Below are 12,718 nucleotides of genomic sequence, written 5' to 3'. Positions count from 1 at the left end.
ACATTCACTGAACTATGGGGCACATCTGTTTGTTCTGAAACAGATAATACTGGGGAAGCCCCTTTTCTATAGAGTTACTGTGCTGCACACCTCAAGGGGGCACTGTGCACAGACCAATACAATGTAATGTGATATAAGAGCTTCTTCTGCTGCTGTTCTTGAGCTATCCTCCCATACAGGCTCTCCACACTATTTCTGCTCTTCTCCTTCAAGTTGTTATCTCTCTCTCTTTGCCTTTTCACACCACATACCTTAGTAAATCACGAAATTATTAACAGACCAAAGAAAAATAGTACCTTTTTTTTGAGTAGGCATTAGACAGGTATGAGCTGCTTTAGAAATCCTGTCTCTTTCTACCTCCTAAGCTTTTATTTGTTTGTTACCATTAGAGCGTCTGCTGTCTTGTGTTACTTCAAATAATAATCTCGAGAAATGATTCAGAATGTCTAGTCTCCAACAAAGAAGGAAGGCAACATAAAATCTTCTAATAGAAGAAGGAATTAAGTTAAAGAAACAAAGAAAGGCCATTATGCAGAGGGAAAGCATGTGTCTAATTTACTCTAGTTTTCAAACCATCTTTCCAGAACAGTCGTCCTCCCCATTAAGACTCAACTTCATGATTGTGAATAACAACCACAAGAAAAGAAATCCCCACTAAAATAGAATCCTATATTTTATTGCTAACAAGTGTAATGTTCTATTTTTTCCTTCTTTGCCCCTCCTTTCCCTATTCAAAGACTAGAAAGATAAATAACAGCAGGTTTAATGCCTTTGACAGAAGCCTTTCTGCTATGTAAACCTGCTTTTTTTACAAATGCATCACGGCCATAGGGGACAATGAGAGCAAGATTGAAGATTCATTAATATATCCCCATAAGCAAAGAGCAAATGAATCTCATGCCTGTCTCTCAGAATATTTGGAATGACTCACTCAACCAGCTGTCTGGATCCCTTCTGGCTGGAAATACCAGAACTAGAATTGCATAATCTCATATTAAAGATGAAGAAAAATACAAATCTATTATATGTGTGTATGTTTAAAGTGGCATTGTATCTAATTGCACTGCAAAGTATTCACTTTACTTAGATTATTATATGATTAGATATCCATTCTATGTGGAAAATATTTTAGTTTGTTTTCAGACTGAATTTTATGGTTATGAACGTCACTGAAGATTTTGATATGGGGTGACACTTCTATTGGGTTTTTGTTTCTAAATGCAATATTGGTGAAAGATGGCAGTCTCAAAATTTGACTTTATTCTTTCCCCAGCTACTTGCAGTTAGACTAAATCTAGACATATTTTTGCACTTCATCTCTATTTTGGAGAGAAAAATATTACATTTAAAAGGACATAAGAAGTGCCATCTGGTCTTGGTGATTTTTCCACGTCTTGTTTATCTATTAGGTGTGGAACATCTTGTACATTAACCACTATTTGATCTAATAATTCTCATCTGTTTGTCTTGCCTGTTTCCAAAGACATTTAGCAAATGAGAATGTCCCTAATGTCTTCTTTAAAATGTGAAAACAAAATTCATTTAACATCTCAGCCTATCATCTTCCTTCATAAATATCAAGCCAGGATTTTATGTTCTGCCCTTTCTTTCACACTGTAGTCCACCTTCTGTCCTGTGTTTGTTGCCTGGATCCACACTCCTGCCTTGTTGGTCTTCCTACTTTATTATTGCCTCTAAATTATTGCTTTGAGATGAAGAAATCGTGTTTTATTAAATGCAAACCAAAAAAGTTACATGATTGCATGATGAAATTGGGGGTAAGATTGTTTTTATTTATTTTCTCTGATTTTCTAAAATTGTTTTTGTACCAGTGCCAAGTGTTATGGGATGAGAATATAACATTCTAGTGAAAGAAGCAATAATTAACCTAAAGAAATAAAATGGTCCTTTTTGCCATGAATGTGTTTGTTGACAACACTTATGGTGCTATAGGCAAATTTTTCTGCAACTCTTGGTTAATCTCATAAGATTTTCCCATTAGGATTCAATTTCCAATTAGGAATAGCTGCTACAATGGATAAATTAGAAAACAGTTGCATTTTTGTTTGTTTGTCTGGTTAGTTGGTTTGGAATTTTATTAGCAAACATAGGGTATGTAACAGAGCCTTCATGCTAATCTGGAAGATCCAGGAGGGCTTCCCCAGAAAACTGACTTCTGATCTTGGATGTAAAGTTGAATGAGAGAATGTCCTGACTAGAGAACAGCAGTATAAAGGCCATCAGGCAGAAGGATATCGCATGTCTAAAAAAAAATTAAAAGAAAGCTAGTTAGTTTGAACACAGTAAACACATGATGCGAAGTGAGCCTGTGAGCAGAGGCTGGAGCTTGGTCAGTTAATTCATGGTAAATACTTCTGGGCTCATCTGAAGAGAGATGCAGTGTTGTTGAAGGGTTTTAAGCTGGGGAGGTGTCATGTAAACCAGGACACTGAACCCATTATAACAGCATTTGGTGGCTAAAAAATTAACCCTAAATTATTTAATGGAGACAGAAACAGGAGCACATGCCTTTGTATTTCACAACAGCCCACAAAGGTTTGGCAGATACTAGACTTTAGGTGTATCTGTGCAGAAAAACAATAGCACTGTTCTGAGGCAAACTGTGGCTTCAGTGCTACACAGCATGGTTTTGGGTAGTACCAGCTCATCCTGTGACTTGGTACTGGGTTCAAGTGCATGATGCAGGAAGTAAGTAGTAGAATTCTACTCATCAAATATTCCTGTTTCAGGAAGCCTGAGATGCTTCTTTGGTATGAGAAGGGCCTGGGGCTCCAGCCTTGTGATTGGCCAGGATTGATTGCCTTAAACTCAAGGCCTTAAACTCAAAGCCTTAGTCAATTTCCATGGTGCTTTGCAGAAAGTCCTGCCATCAAACTCAGAAAAATTAACTTTTACCTCTCAGCAGTGACATGCTTAATGTTGTGAATTAAAAAGATTACTCTGGATATACTCTCAACTAGATTGAAGCTGGCAAGAGTGAAGAAGGAACAAATGACCATAGCAATGATCAGACAGAAGTTGGTGTAGTTTGAGCAAGTGCTAAATTGATATAGGCATCTGGGATTTGGGGATTGATTTAGAAGTAGAATTGGCCAGATTTTGTAATAAGTTGGTTATAAGGGGGTGGGAAGAGGGAAAGTTACAAAGTTGGTTCCCAGATTTTTAGCTTGAACTGGATATATGGTAATTCCTTTCCCTGAGTGTGAGGATATTTGGGATGTCCCAAATTTGTGAAATGTTACTGGAAAGTCAGTGCAGCTATCAATCTTGGTTCTTGTGTCCTGCTAGAGTAGAATTCATGAAAGATGTGAAAGTGCAGTGAAAACTATAGCAAAGTTTATTAAGAAAGAAATTTAGCCTAACAGGATAAAAGTGGGGAGAAATGGGAAAAAAAGGGGAGAAACATCACCTGCTTCTCATGCAGGAAATGGGAGTAAAGATTTAAAATGGTGGTTCTCATTTATAGTCTTACACTTTCCAAGTTGGAAGAATACATGTGACCATGTCTAGCAACCTATACTCATTAAGATAATGGATCTGGGTACTTGAGATGAGTGCTAAGACAGGGAGATGTCATCTAGGCCTACCCAAAACACAGGCATAATAGGTGTGCTTTGGAACTTTCCTTTGCCTGACATGCCTTTCCCTTACCCATTCAAGGTGACTTGCAGCTTGTTAACTTCTCAGAGAGGAAGGCAGATGCAGGTAACCCCTTTAAGTCTTCTTGTTCCAGTAACTTAGCCTTTGAAAGGAGAGGGTGGCTACCGGCTCTGGCTTTTCAGTTTTTTTCTTCTTCATTTCAAAGTCTGAATCTGGCCCTTTTGATGTTTATTAAAATAATATAATTTCCCTTTCTCTTCATCTATCTACCTATCTATCCTGCCTCACCCATCACTCATGGCTCACTGCTACTTAAGAGGAAACAAGGTTATGGATTCAGTTTTGGATTGTGGATGAAGCAGTTGATAAAAAGGGATCAAGCTCAGAAAGGAGATCTCTAGTGTATAGGGCTGACAATATAAAGACAAGTCCCTCATAGAGTAAAGAAAAGACTGCCTTACACCTTTATCAACTACAATCAGGCCAAGATAGAGGTTGGGAAACAAAAGCATCTGTTTGTTGTTCAAGGTCCTATTGTCATCAGGGTTCATGGCTTCTCTTCAGTCTCTGAGAATTGTCTAAAGTAACTGCCTTCAGGGGTGACACTTATCCTGTGAGTCTCAGGTTGGAAGTATGTCAACATAGAAAACATCTGAGAAATCCGTGGTTACTCTTGTGCTCTGTAAATGTGGATTTAAAGAAAAACCAGGTGTCACAGGTTAGTAACTTCACTGAAAATATTGTCATTTTTGTCCAAGCTACTGATCACTCTCCTGTGCCCACCAACAAAATTCCATGAATTTATCAGCTAGAAAGAACTGAAAGCTGCCAAAATTCCATGAATTTATCAGCTAGAAAGAACTGAAAGCTGCTATCTGCCTCCTTGATTCCTGATCTCCTGCCCTGCTGCACTCTCATCACTTACACCAAGTCTGGGAGTTAGTTAATCTGCCCACAGGCAATAAGTGACCAAGCATCACATTTTCCAAACCATCCCTTTAGGGAGCCCTTCTGTAATTATAATATGCTCCCTGAATGTAGTGTGTATGGCTGTATAAAACTAGAGTGAATACACATTAATATGTTTTATCTAAATGGAAAGATTACTCTTCTCAAATGCAATTTTCAAAATTTTAATATATTGTTTCATTCTTTGATCATAATCCTATCTAAGGCTCTTTAAGCTTTAAGAGCACTTGAATAGACAGTTTGAGATATTTATTTTCTCTGTGCAATGTTGAAAGACTTGATTGATTGTGGTAAGACGGGTTTGAAATTCATATTTCAGTAACTCAGTAGTAGATGTCAAAACACTTATGTATACATACATTGTTCAGAAGTCTCTTAAAATTAATTAAAAAATAAAGTTTTTAGTGAACGAGTACTTAAATTCTATGAAAACATCATGCATATAGCTATTTTTTAAATGTGGTAACCATAATTATTTAAGCAGTGATTGAATTAGTGAACTATTAAAAACATGATAAGGGTTATTTATTTTAAATTTATAAAAAGCAGTCATTAATTCAAATCTAAGTGGATTTTTAAGTTATCATATATTCCTACATGAAAAAGGAGTTAAGAAGATTATGGTAAAGATTAGTTTCTTTTCTTATGGAATATATGTTAGTTTCAGCATAAGTTGCCAGTCAAGTGTCACCTTCTACTCACCTTGCTAATGCACAGAAAGGTAAAACCAGAAAGAAAATTATTCGTAATATGGTGTATAGCCACTTGCTTGGTTCAGGTCTTAATTAGCAGAATCCCTAGATATCTTCACTAATGATCCTCTTATCTCTTTCAAAATCCAGCAGGCAGTACATGGAGTTCAAAGTAAAGACAGTTTTAACAACATCCACTCTTCAATTTTGAAAGAAAATTCAGTGAGAAGTCTAACAGGCCAAACCTCAGTCTTTAGGAATAGAGAGCAGACTGGAAGAAAGTGAAAGTATCTTTTGTGTGTGAGCATTTTTTTTTTCTTTTCTAAGATTGCTTCTAAAGAGAATTAATTTTATCTTGATATTGGAAGTTGTGTAAGTATTATCTGGATAATTGAGAGCATATATAAAACTAGTTATAAAACTAGTTAATGATTTAAAATGTGAACGGATAGATGCCTATGGGCCCTAAATACATTGAGTAAAAGAGTTGACGAGCAGAATGTTGCTTTCTAATGGCTGACTAGTCAAACCTCAGACTGCAGTTCCTGGAGAGTGTTAGAAAAAGGATTTTGGAGATCACAGTAATAGCAGATAACCAGAATAACACTATCTCTATCTAAGAAACAAACTAACAATTTTCTATTATCACTGAATTTGAGAGAACATTTTAGACTGTGAATGTAAAATCTATTTGAAATTCACAAACTACTTTGGTGTCTCAAACACTTAGCTTGCAAGCAAGTAAAATCATTTTCCAAACTTGGATGTTTATACATGGTGTGTCTTTGTCATTATAATTCAGAGGCCATCCTTATGCTGATTAAGCCACCACTGTAATGGGGCCTTGAGACATACATTAAATAGTTTTTGGAAAGATAATATTTGGCTTTAATTTATACAGGTTTTATAGTCATGATCAGATTAAGACCTTTGAGGGCTCCAAATATTAAAGCATTATGGTATCCCTTTCCTACCTCAACACAATAACATTTGGTTAATGAGAATTATACATGCATAGTAATTGAGGGCTAGCTTGCTTTCAGTCCCATTAGTAGGATCATATACTGACCTAGCTTTTTACTGCTTGTGAGTAAAAAGTTCTTTACTAAGCTTCTTCAGTTTTCAGTTGCCATAAAATGAAATCCCAGACTGTGTGGGCTATCCTTGTTTGATACCCAAAAAAAGATCATGAGACAAAGCAAAACAGAAATGAGATTTATTTAATGGTAAGTGTGCTTGCCATTTGAAACTTTTAAGTATTCTTCCCAATAAAGAAAAAACTACTTATGTGAATTAATTTTTATCATTATTTGATACACAAACCACAAAGATTTTATTGGTTCCAGTGTGTTGTAGACTCACAGCATAGTAAAAGAGCAGAAAACAGAAGTAGAGGCAAATCTTGAGAGCAGATAAAATTCCCGATTGAATCATTTAATTTTAATTAAGAAATAAATGACAAGAACGAAGTCTTTGAAGAAGTCTCTAGAAGGAATCATCTCAGGGTAAGCACTTACCATAGAAATCCTTATTTTATTTTTGCTGCCAAGGCCTGAAATCAACTTCTTGGATACAAGTGGACTCTTCTATTACCAGCAACAAAAGTAAATTCAAACTAGCCAAGCCCTGTATGGAGGGGGGAAAAAAAAAGCTTTAGGAATGAATTAATATAAAATAGTTACTATGTCACTTAAATATAAATGTCATCCTCTCACTGAGCAAATGTCCCATTGGAAATATTTTAGCAGAAAAAATGCAGATCTTAAAAAATAATTCTTAAATTGTTAGTTAACTATAATGCTATGCCTCTAAAGATACTATGGTCCCATTCTTGTTTTACAAACAAGGAGCCAAATTCTAAGAGGCATTTATTTATTTTAAATCATCTGCCTACTAAGTGGCAGAATCAGAAGTTTAACTAAAATCTTACCTCAAAATCACACTGTCTACATAAACAGACCTAGAGATCAAGTGCAGGGGAATGCAGAAATACACACACACACACACACACACACACACACACACACACACACACACATGGAGGGTGGTGGGAGTGATTGAGAGAGAGAGGAGACAATCATCCTTTATACCCATCATCCACAGTCATTTCTAGTTTCTTCACAATCGTAACATGTAATTATTCTCCTTTCCCCAGACTTTGGTACTCAACTAGTGTAAAGGTCTCTTCATCTACTTGCAAATACATAATCAATTCCAAATCTTCCCTCATTGTTTTTTCATGTATTTACTTAGAACAAATCAATCAGTTCATACCAAATATAAAACTTTCTAGTGTTTTATTGAGAGGGAAAAAAGGTGAGAAAAAAGACCATGAAAAACACCCATTTGGCTAAGATTCCACCTTTTTGGATAATAAAATGGATACTTACAGAAAATAGAGGCAGAAAATAAAGATATAAAGAAGACTTGTGAGAAAGAAAAGTGCTCAGGATCAAGACCTTCAACTAGAACTGAGTGATAAAATCAACCAAGAAACTTAGTTTCTGCTTCATTCTCTCCTTCTCTGTGGTCTGCACCCCTCTGCTAACGGAGAAACTCCTAGTTGCAGAAATAATACTCTCACTCTCACTCTCCTCACTGACTTCTAACTGGTTCTGTGAGGGCTCCCACTCTGTGAGGGCACAATGGAGATGTCCTGTCTCCATTGTGGCATTACTGCTGTCCCTACAGGAGACTGGAGTCCATTCCCATTCTCTGCCTTCACTTCTGGTCATGTGTAGACGGCTGCGGAGACACTGAGGGTGAGAAGGAGGTAATGATAGAAGGTAATTAAGGGCTAAGACAAAATCATTCATGGAGAAACCCTGTGTAAGGAAAGTGAGAGAATAGGGGGAGAAATGGAGGGAGTTGAGACAGTAGGTTTGGTCAGGTGGTGAGGGCCTGGAGTTCTGTGGAACTATGATGCAGACTTCATTTCATCATATTTGTCAAGCAGCTTTCTGTACATATTATCCAGATCATGTTCCATGTGTCCTCGTCAGGGCAGCTGATGTCAGCAAAATCTCAGCCTTACCTCTAGCATCTGAATAAAGTCTAGATCAGGGATTGAATTGGGAATGTGCTAATGGAACTACAGACCAAGGGACAGATACCTACTCACTGATAAAAAGTGGTCACCCTCTAGATTTAAGCAGAGAAAGTTAATGAGAAAGGACTTCAAATAACCACTAAGTGAAACAGTGGCATCAGTCATAGCAATAGTGAATTTTTAAATAAGGAGCTGTGTGTGAGTGAATGTTCAGACTGACGATTGAGGAGGGGCTGCTCAGGGAAGACACAGGTAGGAAGAATACCATGTCAGATCAGAGGATCCCACGGCAATAACTAGAGACCGGCCCTTGGTTTAGGATTCACCTATTATTCTCTCTATTCTCTTCCTTATCCATTTTCCTGTGTCCTTTCTTGAGAGTCATTTATTTCATAACAGCCCCTGCCTTGTATCTCTTCATTGCTTCTCCTTATGCTGCCAACCATTCACTGCACATCTGTAACTCCAATCTGATCTCACCTTCCTAAAAACAAAAGGATTTTTTCACAACAGCATCGGTTTATCAGTTTAGCTTTCCACAACATCTTTTATAGAACTATCCTCAGACCACTGAAAACATGTCTTGCAGGACCATGAGGGGTAGGTTCCCAGTCTCATCTCTAAGAAATAGCTCTTTCCATGCTGACGATAAAGAGTTTGATAAGGAAGGGTTAAGGATCCAACAACCTCAGCTCATCCATAAAAACACTCACAATTAGCTAGAAAGCAGATTCAGTGCCTTGGGTTAATCATAGCATTAGTCAAGAGAGAAGAGAAAACAAGAAGAAAAGAAAGCCAAGAGACAGACAGAATGGAAGTGATAGGGAGAGCATGAGCAAGAAAAACAGTTAAGCATTTGGAGGTATGTGAATAGTCAAACTGTTTTCTCACAAGAGTAAGAAGAACAATGTGCCTCTCCTTATCTTAACTATTATAAATTTCAAGATACTAATAAAAATTAAATGTGACCTTAAATTAGAAATCTGACTTATGTATCTTCTCTAGCAAAATTCTCTCTTATGAGAATGCATCTCACCTGACAGAAGGCAACTTTAAAATCTCTTTGCTACTCCTGTCATTAGCAGGGCACTATAGCCCAAATAGATTGGAAGAAGTCTGCTGCCAATGAATGTATTATTCTGATAGATAGCATTAGCATTTGTGTCAGGAACCTACCAAGCATAGGGTGGGAAGAAAAGGACAGACCTAACACAATTGAGAATTTTATTGGATTGGTAGGCTTTTGGCTAGGCCCTCCTCCTTTAAAAGCAAACATCTCCCTGCTTCCAGAGGTAATGGAGCTGATAGAGCACTATTAAGGAATAAGAAAAGACCAGAACTCACACCCACACAATGAACTCACCTAGTGAAAAGGAAAGAGAGCCTTCTCTCCTTCTGCCCTGGCTCCCAGTACTGTTTTCCCTTGATGCAACAAGGAACCAGTGAAGTCAAACTCTATAAATCTCAGAGGCAGACAAACAAGAGATAGAGAAACAGGTAAAGAAATGACACTGTGGTAAACAGAACAATGGACAAGACTGAGTTTGAAAAAAAAAGAGAGAGGAAATACTAAAAGAAAGTAAAGGGACCCAAGGACTTCAATGAGGTAGAGAGGAATAAAAACAAAATGGAATTAAGAAGAAATGAGAGGAGAAGTTCAGTTGGACTTAAGTTGTTTCTTTTGAGAACTGATGGCTTACCTCAGTCTCACTGCTGCCCTAACTGCATGATTTCTTATATGCCCTTTGTAACGTGGAAAGAACAGAAAGTCATCTATTTCTCAAGAAACCTAATTCACACATGGAAATACTTCTTAGATCTGGGCTCATTGTTTTCTGCTGAAAAGGGTTGAGGGGAGAAAGGACGTTTCCATTCAATGAACAATGCTTTTAGGTGTTGGAAGGAAAAGTAGAATTCTCTCTTGAGGTTAGTGAGAAAAGGACTTAATGGGTTAACCAGCATTTCCTTACACTTTTCACTACTGTCAAGGGGCCCTCACAGAAGTGAAGTGGATAACACAAAGGAGAGTTTTATTGTGCCCACAACCTGGGGTGGGTTTATATATTTTGCAGAGCTGCTGCAGAGCTAGGTCCTATCAGGATTCCAGACACTATACCTGGTGGTTGTTAAAAGTCTAGTGCTGTACAGTCTTTTCCACAGCATGACCAGCAATGTGCCCATCTTTTTGAGTTTTTGTTACTGTTACACTCTCTTGTGGGGATATCCATAGAGAAAAAGAGAATGAGATAGGGAAAAGGAAGTGGGTAGGAAATTAAAAGGAAGAAATAAAGAAAGCATCACTGACTAAATATTGTCCTGAGTTGTTCCCCAAGTCCTATGACTTTCTCATATCATTTTTCTATTTTGGTACATTCCACCAGATTGCCTATCTCCATTTTATAGTGTACACTGTCTTTTTCCTCTAATTTCTTACATCTTTATGATACTTTTTCTTTCCTTTTTGTTCCACTTTTGTGGAACGTCCATGTTTATTTAATCTCTGTGCAACACACTGTGAAGGATACAAAGAAATGTCTGACTGGGCATCTAGTTTTGAGGAGCTTATAGTCATGCTGGTGAAACAAAACTAATAAGCATGGTCCATGCAGAAAACAATACTCTGATGTTGAGATGTGTTAGGGAGATATGAAAAATGACTGCTGTATCATTCTTCATGCTTCTGGCTATGAATGTAACTGTTCACATTCCCAAACTGGTAAGCTGCCCCAGGCCAAGTTTTAAAGCCATTTCTTTCATCTTCAAGGGACCACTGAGAGTTTAATATGTCAGAAGAAAAAAAAAAAAAAGCATGGCTCAGATCCTCCCAAGCACATCGTCAGGGGTAGGCAGAGCTTTTGAAATCATTTTAGGACAGAAATCGTAGAGGTCTGACTGATGGATAATTCTATATTGTTACAAAGAGAAGCCCATTCATCCCTCATTCATGCACACTCTTTTCTATAAATTAAAAGCAGAGAGGGAGGGCGGGGGGAGCCTGTTCAATGAGCAGATAAAGAAGAAACATCGACATCTATGTGTACACATACACATGAGGATGTTCCTTTTTTTTCTACCTATTTGTGTAGCATGTGGCTTACCAAGGGTATTTAACGTGACATCTAAAAAACACCCAGCATTGTGCTTCTCTCAAAGCTATTGATCAGAAGAAAATAGGAAAATCTATATTTTTCATGGGAGGAAGGAAAGATCAAGTGGTTTTTCACCTTCTTCTCTAGCCATAGTTATGAAGGGCACAAGAATGTAAGTTTATGTTAGGTATATAATTTCTGCCTTACCTACACCCAACTCTTGTCTCATCCCCTTCCCAAATATACCTTGAAACTTTAACAAGAAAATCAAACTTGAATTGATGGCAAGTGCAGGGTCCAGGACAGGTTTTGCTAGTGGCTACAGGCTTGGAGCAAGGGATCTTTTCTGATCTCATTCTAAATTTAGTGATAGTCTTAAGGATCCGCTACCATTGCCCTTACCTCTAATGATGTCTAGGTCATAGACTAATGACCTTCAGCAAACGGACCTCTATCTTTAGCATACATAACTACAAAGTAGAAACCTTATCTCATGCATCATAGATAGTCTGTCAATCTCAACTCTGAAAACATGGATGGCATTATATTTTGCTGTAAATTTGGAATCATTTCACTGATATGCATCAGTTGATGACAAAGTACAATTATACAAAAGAATTTTAGATTATTGTGGTTATAGAAATTGTGGATTAGAGTGGTTCACAGAAAGTCAGCTTTTCCCAGTTCAGAAAAGCAGAGCCACAAATCTTTTTTTGGATGCTGAAAATAGTTGAGTGACTATATATTCCCATTTTATTAATAATACACACATCCTTATGTAATGAACAAATTTGATTATCCCAAAAATGAGGTCTCATGAATTCTTTTAAATAGGAACAAATATTTTCTCTTTCTGATATGGTTAACATCAAAAATATTTCTAGGAGATTTAACCTCCTAAGTCTTATAGTAGTTTTCAAATCCGATGAAGAATTTGATAAAGAGACTAGATATAGCTTCTCAATAGCTGTGCTTACCCACACATTTTGCAATTCTTCTATCAAATCTAGCACAGCAATGCTGGCTTAGGAAACCAAATTCACCTTTGCTGCTGCTCTAAGAGGGTTCTCTCAGGGTTCTGCAGAGAACTTTTAGATCAAGAAGCTAAAAGATATCAGAATCATTATATTTGGATTTACTAGGATATGAGAAATGCTTTGCTCCCCCAAGAGTAAGACCAAAAACAACAACAAAAAAATTTTAAAAAACAATAGAAAACATAACAATAAAATTCACTTATTTCCATTTGTCCAAAATAACTACCATTAGGAAAGCCTATGAGATTTTATGGAAAAGTG

The sequence above is a fragment of the Castor canadensis genome, chromosome 5 (assembly GCF_047511655.1).
Source record: "Castor canadensis chromosome 5, mCasCan1.hap1v2, whole genome shotgun sequence".
Classification (NCBI taxonomy): Eukaryota; Metazoa; Chordata; class Mammalia; order Rodentia; family Castoridae; genus Castor; species Castor canadensis.
The sequence above is the reverse complement of the archived record's forward strand: the minus strand, read 5'-3'. Positions refer to the sequence as shown.